We start from the raw sequence: 10,476 nt of genomic DNA, 5'->3' as shown, positions 1-10,476 counted from the left end.
GATAATAAGCAGTTTTGCATGGAAAGCATGTGGGTAGGGTTTCTATGTTCAAATATTGGAGTTTATGGTTCAATGAGAGATATAAATGGAAATATCATGTAATTAGAGTTGAAACAAAGTGTTGGAAAGCTGTTGGAAAGCTTGCTGATGAGAGTGGTCTGACGGTGTTGGATGTTTACCCCTGTGGTGACGGGGGATGTTCCTCATTGGTTACTACCAGATCCTGTTGTTGATTTAACCTTGTTAGAGAAAATAAAAGATTGGTCAGAAGTGAGTGATATATATAGGGGAACTGGTTGACAATTATATTGGTAGAATCGAAAGATAGGGTGTAGTAGTGAGATTCCGCTGGGTCCCAGTGTGAATGAAATAGTAGATCAGGTAGCCAAAAGGCCTTTAAAACGAGATACAATTTATATTTGTACTCCATTGGGTAGAGAGGCGAGGCCAAATGTAAGATTAGAGCCATTATGATAGATGTTTGGCAGAAGATGTGGGACAGCGAACCCAAGGGCCGGCATTTGTAAGACATTGTACATTGAACTCGTCATTATATCTGGTTGGCAAGCATGTGAATGCTTTGTGTACAGAGTGCATGGTTGATGAAACAGTGAAACATGTTGATGTATTGTTGTAAGTACCAGTATGTGGAAGAGTGGGAAAGATTGATGTGCATGGTTATTGAGGTTGGACAGGGATGGGGGGGGGGGGGGGGGGGGGTTGGATTTGGGGGATGGGTGAGGGTTTGATAGTAGTTAGCAGGGCTTTTCTTATTGGTACAGGATTAGATAGGAGGGTTGAAAGTAACATATGGAATTGTAATGAAATGGTCATACATGGACCATTTAGCTATTTTATTTAGAATTTTAAAAACCCCTTTAGGTATATATTTTTTTATATTACTAGATGAAATATTGAATTTGGTTTTTACTACTATAGCCCATAGAAACACATTGAATAACACATTCATATATGGCAAAAAAAGACAGTCAAAAAATGTATCATAAGGAAGAAGGTTTGAAGTGTCTGTCCATTATCTAGGAGATCTAAGACAGCTCAGGAAATGTGTGTATTTTTGTTGGCACAAAAACACTTCCTTCATACTACCATTAGTTTGTATAGGCAACCTTCAGACCAGTCCTGGGACACTTATTGGGGTCTGACGCTACAGATGTTTTTGGGATGTCCTTGTGGTCTGAAAAACATTGCTGTAGCTCCACCACCTTCCACCGCAGAGGCAGAGAGTAGGCCAGAAGGCTAAACTAAAAAAACGTAAATGGAATGTAGGCCTACTGAAACAAAATATCAGATGGCTGAGCCGCAAAAGCACATCTGTGCAGGGTGTTTACTTACATAGTGATTCCCCCAAAGAACAGTACTGCTCCAAAAGCACATCTGTGCAGGGTGTTTACTTACATAGTGATTCCCCCAAAGAACAGTACTGCCCCAAAAGTATAGACATAAATGATGGGGCCAGGTAGTGCTTCCCTGTCAATGTATCAATGGAAAAATCCCCTTTTTAGAACTGATAGAGGGGCTCCTTCTGTAGGGGGAAGCCCCTCCCATCAGAACAATGAATTAATCAAACTCATTATAGCACTTCATATAACACATTTACACAACCCCACCGCTACCGACACACATTCACATGGACTTGCAATTCAGGACATGCACTACAAAGCCAGCCTGATTGCAGTAGCTCGGGTCCTTATTCTAGCATAACAACCTGTTAATGAAGGTAGGTATGAATAATGTGTATGAGCTGAGATGGCTAGGTTAACTTGTGTGTCGACCCACATTGCTAACGTAGCTGAACATGGAGCAAAGAGGGGGAGATGAGTGTGTGTGTGTGTTAGCGTACCAGATGCTGCTTGTGGCTAGTGACGGACTTCTCCGTCACACCGACGTAGGCGGATGCGGGGGATTGAGATGCAGCCCATGCAAAAAAACTGATATCTCTAGTTTAAACTGATGGATTTTGTTTGGGATTTTTAAAATTATGTTACTTAGATTGACGCACGGGTTCTTCAATAGACTTTTAAGGAATTACTATTTACCTTGAAAGCAGCTCCTCAACAAGCATCAGCTGCTACTCAGAGGTGTAAAGTACATAAGTAAAAATCCTTAAAGTACTTTTTTGGTATCTGTACTTTACTTAACTATTTATATTTTTGACTCCTTTTACTTCACTACATTCCTATAGAAAATGTCATTTTTACTCCCATACATTTGACCTGACAACCAAAAGTACCTACATTTTGAATGCTCAGGAAGGACAGAATTCTGGTCCATGCCCCTATCCAATACAACATGTTACCATCCCTACTGCCTCTGATTTGGCAGACTCGCTGTACACAAATACTGCGTTTGTAAATTATTACTGAGTGTTGGAGTGCGCCCGTCTATCCGTGATTGTTTTTTTAACTAGAAAATGGTGCCGTTTGGTTGGCTAAATATAAGGAATTTGATGTATAGCATTTACTTTAACTCAAGTATGACAATTGAGTACACTTTCCACCACTGTATGCAAGTACATTTAAAACCAGATACTTTAAGACTTTACTCAAGTAGTATTTTACTAGGTGACTTTTACTTGAGTCATTTTCTATTAAAGTACCCTTACTTTTACTCAAATATGACAATTTAGTACTTTTTCCACCATTGCTGCTACTCATTGCTAATCAGCGTCCACACCTGTCCTCACTCCAAACCTGACCAAACAAACATACTTCCTCTTTGTTCTGCAGTGCACGTCACAGTGCGTTACTAGCCTTAAGTTTTGCATCCCTCTTCCTCCTCTTCTATCTAGTATCTCTTAGGTTCTTCCAAGGATCTCTTGGGGGGGATTGCATTCAACACAGCAGCCTAACTCCCACGGCCTGAGGATGATGTCTAACAGCCTGAGGATGATGTCTACCAGCCTGAGGATGATGTCTACCAGCCTGAGGATGATGTCTACAAGCCTGAGGATGATGTCTAACAGCCTGAGGATGATGTCTACAATCCTAACTCCCACGGCCTGAGGATGATGTCTACCAGCCTGAGGATGATGTCTAACAGCCTGAGGATGATGTCTACCAGCCTGAGGATGATGTCTACCAGCCTGAGGATGATGTCTACAAGCCTGAGGATGCTGTCTACCAGCCTGAGGATGATGTCTACAATCCTAACTCCCACGGCCTGAGGATGATGTCTACCAGCCTGAGGATGATGTCTACAAGCCTGAGGATGCTGTCTACAAGCCTGAGGATGATGTCTACAATCCTAACTCCCACGGCCTCAGGATGATGTCTACCAGCCTGAGGATGATGTCTACTAGCCTGAGGATGCTGTCTACAAGCCTGAGGATGATGTCTACAATCCTAACTCCCACGGCCTGAGGATGATGTCTACCAGCCTGAGGATGATGTCTACAAGCCTGAGGATGCTGTCTACAAGCCTGAGGATGATGTCTACAATCCTAACTCCCACGGCCTCAGGATGATGTCTACCAGCCTGAGGATGATGTCTACTAGCCTAACTCCCACGGCCTGAGGATGATGTCTACCAGCCTGAGGATGATGTCTACAAGCCTAACTCCCACGGCATGAGGATGATGTCTACCAGCCTGAGGATGATGTCTACAAGCCTAACTCCCACGGCCTGAGGATGATGTCTACCAGCCTGAGGATGCTGTCTACAAGCGTGAGGATGCTGTCTACAAGCCTGAGGATGATGTCTACCAGCCTGAGGATGATGTCTACCAGCCTGAGGATGATGTCTACCAGCCTGAGGATGATGTCTACCAGCCTGAGGATGATGTCTACCAGCCTAACTCCCACGGCCTGAGGATGATGTCTACCAGCCTGAGGATGATGTCTAACAGCCTGAGGATGATGTCTACCAGCCTGAGGATGATGTCTACCAGCCTGAGGATGATGTCTACCAGCCTGAGGATGATGTCTACCAGCCTGAGAATGATGTCTACCAGCCTGAGGATGATGTCTACAATCCTAACTCCCACGGCCTGAGGATGATGTCTAACAGCCTGAGGATGATGTCTACCAGCCTGAGGATGATGTCTACCAGCCTGAGGATGATGTCTACAAGCCTGAGGATGCTGTCTACCAGCCTGAGGATGATGTCTACAATCCTAACTCCCACGGCCTGAGGATGATGTCTACCAGCCTGAGGATGATGTCTACAAGCCTGAGGATGCTGTCTACAAGCCTGAGGATGATGTCTACAATCCTAACTCCCACGGCCTCAGGATGATGTCTACCAGCCTGAGGATGATGTCTACTAGCCTAACTCCCACGGCCTGAGGATGATGTCTACCAGCCTGAGGATGATGTCTACAAGCCTAACTCTCACGGCATGAGGATGATGTCTACCAGCCTGAGGATGATGTCTACAAGCCTAACTCCCACGGCCTGAGGATGATGTCTACCAGCCTGAGGATGCTGTCTACAAGCGTGAGGATGCTGTCTACAAGCCTGAGGATGCTGTCTACAAGCCTGAGGATGCTGTCTACAAACCTGAGGATGCTGTCTACAAGCCTGAGGATGATGTCTACAAGCCTAACTCCCACGGCCTGAGGATGATGTCTACAACCCTAACTCTACAGAGTCCACGCCCGGCATCCGGTTCACTCTCCTCTTCCTGAATCCTCATTCTCACATTCCCTCAATAAATATTCTAAACCCATTTCAATGTCTAGTCCGTAAACTTGTGAAAAAATGAATATTGGGGATATTTGATATTCATAGTTGAACATTTCATTTCTGTAGGGTTGTCAACAGATTAGAATGGTTCAAAATGTAAAACAAGTTGGTTTTTTGTCTCCCTCCATTACACACATACAGATGTAACACAGACACAGGGTACAGGACTCCCCCATCCGAACGTACAATATCAACTGTGAAATGCCAGTCACCTGCCCAGAGTCTTGACTGATAAACAATTAAATATCACACCAGCCTGGCAAGTCGGGCGACGTAGTGCAACGCGTTCACAATTCACTAGACACCCTAATTGCTTTGTAGAACAATTGAACAAATAAATACAAGATTCTGTAGAAATCTTTTAAACACTAATAGCATCAATCCAACAAAAAATATATATTACAAATTCTTATTTTACATCGTGCAATAAAAACAATAACAAATTAAGAACAAGTATCATATTGATTATCTTCAAATGGTTTGGAGTTTTGTGTTTTGGATGTAAGGAGAGCCTCGATGCACACTGAAAATTGAGTTATAAATTACTGTGCTGAAATACTTACCATGAATACTCAATAACTGAACTGCACACACACACACACACACACACACACGGAAATAAACACACCCTTCCCTTGAGGACGTTGCAGCAGCATTTCATTTGATCAGAAAATGTACTATAAGCCCTAGAGGGAAAAAAAATCTGTTTGTGTGCGTCTGTGTGTTCCTGTGTGTGTGCAAACACTTGTGCATTTGCCCCTATTCAGATGTTACCCTGCATACTGTTGAGGGTGTCAACATTGATAAAGGTCAAACAAAACTGTACTAAGTTTGAATCACTCTTTCTGTACAAGTGTACATTGTGCATGTATGCACTTTTGCATGTGTGTGTGTGACAGAGCGAGTCATATGAATATCTGTAGAACTGCAGAGTAGTGGCTCCTCTGACAATGTCATCACAGGTTATAGGCTTGAGGGACCCAACCAGGAGAGAGGAGACAGATACGGGCTGAGGGGGCTGGCCAGGTTTTTGGTTAAAGTGGACAGCGTTGTCAGGACACAGGACAGGAGAAGAGGGGGGGGGGGTGACAGATGCCGTCTTATTTAATGAGCCTTCACCCGATTCCCCCACTTTCAATTTACGTGCTGTCCGATATTCCTACAATCCCCAAATAGATCCTCAAACACACATACAGAGGCGTGCACACACACACACGTACGCCCCCCCCTCCCCCCATGTCTTGCTGCTGGCAGGTTAATCCTTAGAGCGTTTAATAATGGATTCATTAATGAATTTCCCTCCTTTAATTAGTACAGCTCGCCTGGTAGAACTGACGGGGTGCTGCTGTTGACCAGCTCTAGTACAGTAGAAAGAACACACACAGAGGTAGGTGTGTATGTGTTCAGTCTGCTGGCCTGTCTTTGTGAGAGGGGAAGTGACATAAGCCAGCAGCCATGAAACACATCCTGTCAGCACGCCCCAATCACAGCACTGGGCTCTGCCAGACCTGACACACACCCACCCACCCAGGAAGTCCACGCACACACCTTCCATACGATAAGGAGACAACACACCCACACCACTCTGGTACATCCTCCCACCATATGCTGCCCCCTTCTCCGTATTTCTCCCCTGACAGAAGGCCTACATCTTACGAGTTCCATCCCACCTTTGCTATTTAGTGACTTCTTTCATGATGATCTTAACTTTTGTTGTGCAGAAAGTTCATAATATTAACTTGTGTATTTTATTCATCCTGTCAGTGTATTTTTTTCCTGCTCTGCATAGTTGGGGAGGGCTCATAAGCAAGCATTCACATTAGAGTCTACACTCGTTGTATTCAGCGCATGTGAAAAATACAATTTCATTTTGATTTGATCTCTATGCAACATGTGTGAGAGAACCAGATACAGCTAGAAGAGAACGGTTGGCAAGGAGATGTATTATAGAACACAATCCATCCCTACAACGGCGGACCCAGGAAGGAAATCCCTACCACGGCGGACCCAGGAAGGAAATCCCTACCACGGCGGACCCAGGAAGGAAATCCCTACCACGGCGGACCCAGGAAGGAAATCCCTACCACGGCGGACCCAGGAAGGAAATCCCTACCACGGCGGACCCAGGAAGGAAATCCCTACCACGGCGGACCCAGGAAGGAAATCCCTACCACGGCGGACCCAGGAAGGAAATCCCTACCACAGCTTTTGAATTCACCATTAACAAATCAGACATTGTGAAGATGTAAAGGGGATGAATCCACTGAACTGGTTTAATCTCCTATGAAGTTCATTTTAGATGTTAAAATGCCCTCTACTGGGCTGATAACACAGTACATTTAGTGTGGCATCCAAAACCCAACTAGATATAATTACATATTCATACATACATAAACATACACATTACCAGTCAAAAGTTTGGAGACACCTACTCATTCAATGTTTTTTCTTTATTTTGGACTATTTTCTACATTGTATAATAATAGTAAATACATCAAAGCTATGAAATAACACAGTCACATAGTAACAAAAAAAAAGTTTTAAACAACAACTTAAAGTAGCCACCCTTTGCCTTGATGACAGCTTTGCACACTTGTAAAGGTTAACTTGTGGAATTTCTTTCCTTATTAATGTGTTTGAGCCAATCAGTTGTGGTATACAGAATATGGTATTTTACCAACTATGGCTAAATCCATATTATGGCAAGAACAGCTCAAATAAGCAAAGAGAAACAACAGTCCATCCTTACTTTAAGACATGGTCAATCCAGAAAATTAAGAACTTTGAAAGTTTATTCAAGTGCAGTCGCAAAAACCATCAAGCGCTATGATGAAACTGGCTCTAATGAGGAATGGAAGACCCAGAGTTACCTCTGCTGCAGAGGATAAGTTCATTCGTGTTAATAGCCTCAGAAATCCCAGCCCAAATAAATGCTTCACAGAGTTCAAGTAACAGACATCTCAACATCAACTGTTCAGAGGAGACTGTGTGAATCAGGCCTTCATGGTCGAATTGCTGCAAAGAAACCACTACTAAAAGGTCACCAACAAGAAGACGAGACTTACTTGGGCCAAGAAATAAGAACAATGGACATTAGATCGGTGGAAATCTGATGAGTCTAAATGAGATTTTTGGTTCCAACCACCGTGTCTTTGTGAGACACAGAGTAGGTGAACGGATGAGCTCTGCATGTGTGGTTCCCACCGTGAAGCATGGAGGTGCTGGTGTGATGGTGCTTTACTGGTGACACTGTCAGTGATTTATTTAGAATTCAAGGCACACTTAACCAGCACTGCTACCACAGCATTCTGCAGCGATACACCATCCCATATGGGTTGTACTAAGTGGGACTATTATTTGTTTTTCAACAGGGCAATGACCCAACACACCTCCAGGCTGTGTAAGGGCCATATGACCAAGGAGGAGAGTGATGGAGTGCTGCATCAAAAGACCTGGCCTCAGCAATAACCTGACCTCAACCCAATTGAGATGGTTTGGGATGAGTTGGACTGCAAAGTGAACGAAAAGCAGCCAACAAGTGCTCAGCATATGTGGGAACTCCTTTGAGACTGTTGGAAAAGCATTCCAGGTGAAGCGGGTTGAGATAATACCAAGCGTGTGCAAAGCTGTCAAGGCAAAGGGTGGCTACTTTGAAGAATCAAACTATATTTTAATATATATTTTGATTTAACTTTTTTGGTTACTACATGTGTCATTTCATAGTTTGTCTTCACTACTATTCTACAATGTAGAAAATACTAAAAATAAAAAACTCCTTGATTGAGTAGGTGTATCCAAACTTTTGACTGGTACTGTATGATAGTGCCTTGCGAAAGTATTCGGCCCCCTTGAACTTTGCGACCTTTTGCCACATTTCAGGCTTCAAACATAAAGATATAAAACTGTATTTTTTGTGTGAAGAATCAACAACAAGTGGGACACAATCATGAAGTGGAACGACATTTATTGGATATTTCAAACTTTTTTAACAAATCAAAAACTGAAAAATTGGGCGTGCAAAATTATTCAGCCCCCTTAAGTTAATACCTTGTAGCGCCACCTTTTGCTGCGATTACAGCTGTAAGTCGCTTGGGGTATGTCTCTATCAGTTTTGCACATCGAGAGACTGACATTTTTTCCCATTCCTCCTTGCAAAACAGCTCGAGCTCAGTGAGGTTGGATGGAGAGCATTTGTGAACAGCAGTTTTCAGTTCTTTCCACAGATTCTCGATTGGATTCAGGTCTGGACTTTGACTTGGCCATTCTAACACCTGGATATGTTTATTTTTGAACCATTCCATTGTAGATTTTGCTTTATGTTTTGGATCATTGTCTTGTTGGAAGACAAAGCTCCGTCCCAGTCTCAGGTCTTTTGCAGACTCCATCAGGTTTTCTTCCAGAATGGTCCTGTATTTGGCTCCATCCATCTTCCCATTAATTTTAACCATCTTCCCTGTCCCTGCTGAAGAAAAGCAGGCCCAAACCATGATGCTGCCACCACCATGTTTGACAGTGGGGATGGTGTGTTCAGCTGTGTTGCTTTTACGCCAAACATAACGTTTTGCATTGTTGCCAAAAAGTTCAATTTTGGTTTCATCTGACCAGAGCACCTTCTTCCACATGTTTGGTGTGTCTTCCAGGTGGCTTGTGGCAAACTTTAAACGACACTTTTTATGGATATCTTTAAGAAATGGCTTTCTTCTTGCCACTCTTCCATAAAGGCCAGATTTGTGCAATATACAACTGATTGTTGTCCTATGGACAGTCTCCCACCTCAGCTGTAGATCTCTGCAGTTCATCCAGAGTGATTATGGGCCTCTTGGCTGCATCTCTGATCAGTCTTCTCCTTGTATGAGCTGAAAGTTTAGAGGGACGGCCAGGTCTTGGTAGATTTGCAGTTGTCTGATACTCCTTCCATTTCAATATTTTCGCTTGCACAGTGCTCCTTGGGATGTTTAAAGCTTGGGAAATCTTTTTGTATCCAAATCCGGCTTTGAACTTCTTCACAACAGTATCTCGGACCTGCCTGGTGTGTTCCTTGTTCTTCATGATGCTCTCTGCGCTTTTAACGGACCTCTGAGACTATCACAGTGCAGGTGCATTTATACGGAGACTTGATTACACACAGGTGGATTGTATTTATCATCATTAGTCATTTAGGTCAACATTGGATCATTCAGAGATCCTCACTGAACTTCTGGAGAGAGTTTGCTGCACTGAAAGTAAAGGGGCTGAATAATTTTGCACATCCAATTTTTCAGTTTTTGATTTGTTAAAAAAAGTTTGAAATATCCAATAAATGTCGTTCCACTTCATGATTGTGTCCCACTTGTTGTTGATTCTTCACAAAAAAATACAGTTTTATATCTTTATGTTTGAAGCCTGAAATGTGGCAAAAGGTCGCAAAGTTCAAGGGGGCCGAATACTTTCGCAAGGCACTGTATACACACAAATACATACACAGTATTCAGAAAGTATGCAGACCCCTTGACTATTTCCATATTTTGTTACGTTACATCCTTACTCTAAAATTAAGTATATCTCCCCCCCCCCCCTCAATCTGCATACAATACCCCATAATGACAAAGCAAAAACAGGTTTTTAGAAATGTTTGCAAATGTATAAATAACAGAAATACCTTATTTACAAAAATATTCAGATCCTACTGATGTAAATTCAATTGATTGGGCATGATTTGGAAAGGCACACACCTGTCTATTTAAAAAGGTCCCACAGTTGCCAGTGTCAGAGCAAAAACCAAGCCATGAGGTCG

The sequence above is a fragment of the Oncorhynchus mykiss genome, chromosome 30, assembly GCF_057628025.1.
Source record: "Oncorhynchus mykiss isolate SJ-2025 chromosome 30, ASM5762802v1, whole genome shotgun sequence".
Taxonomy (NCBI): Eukaryota; Metazoa; Chordata; class Actinopteri; order Salmoniformes; family Salmonidae; genus Oncorhynchus; species Oncorhynchus mykiss.
This window is presented reverse-complemented; position numbering follows the sequence as displayed.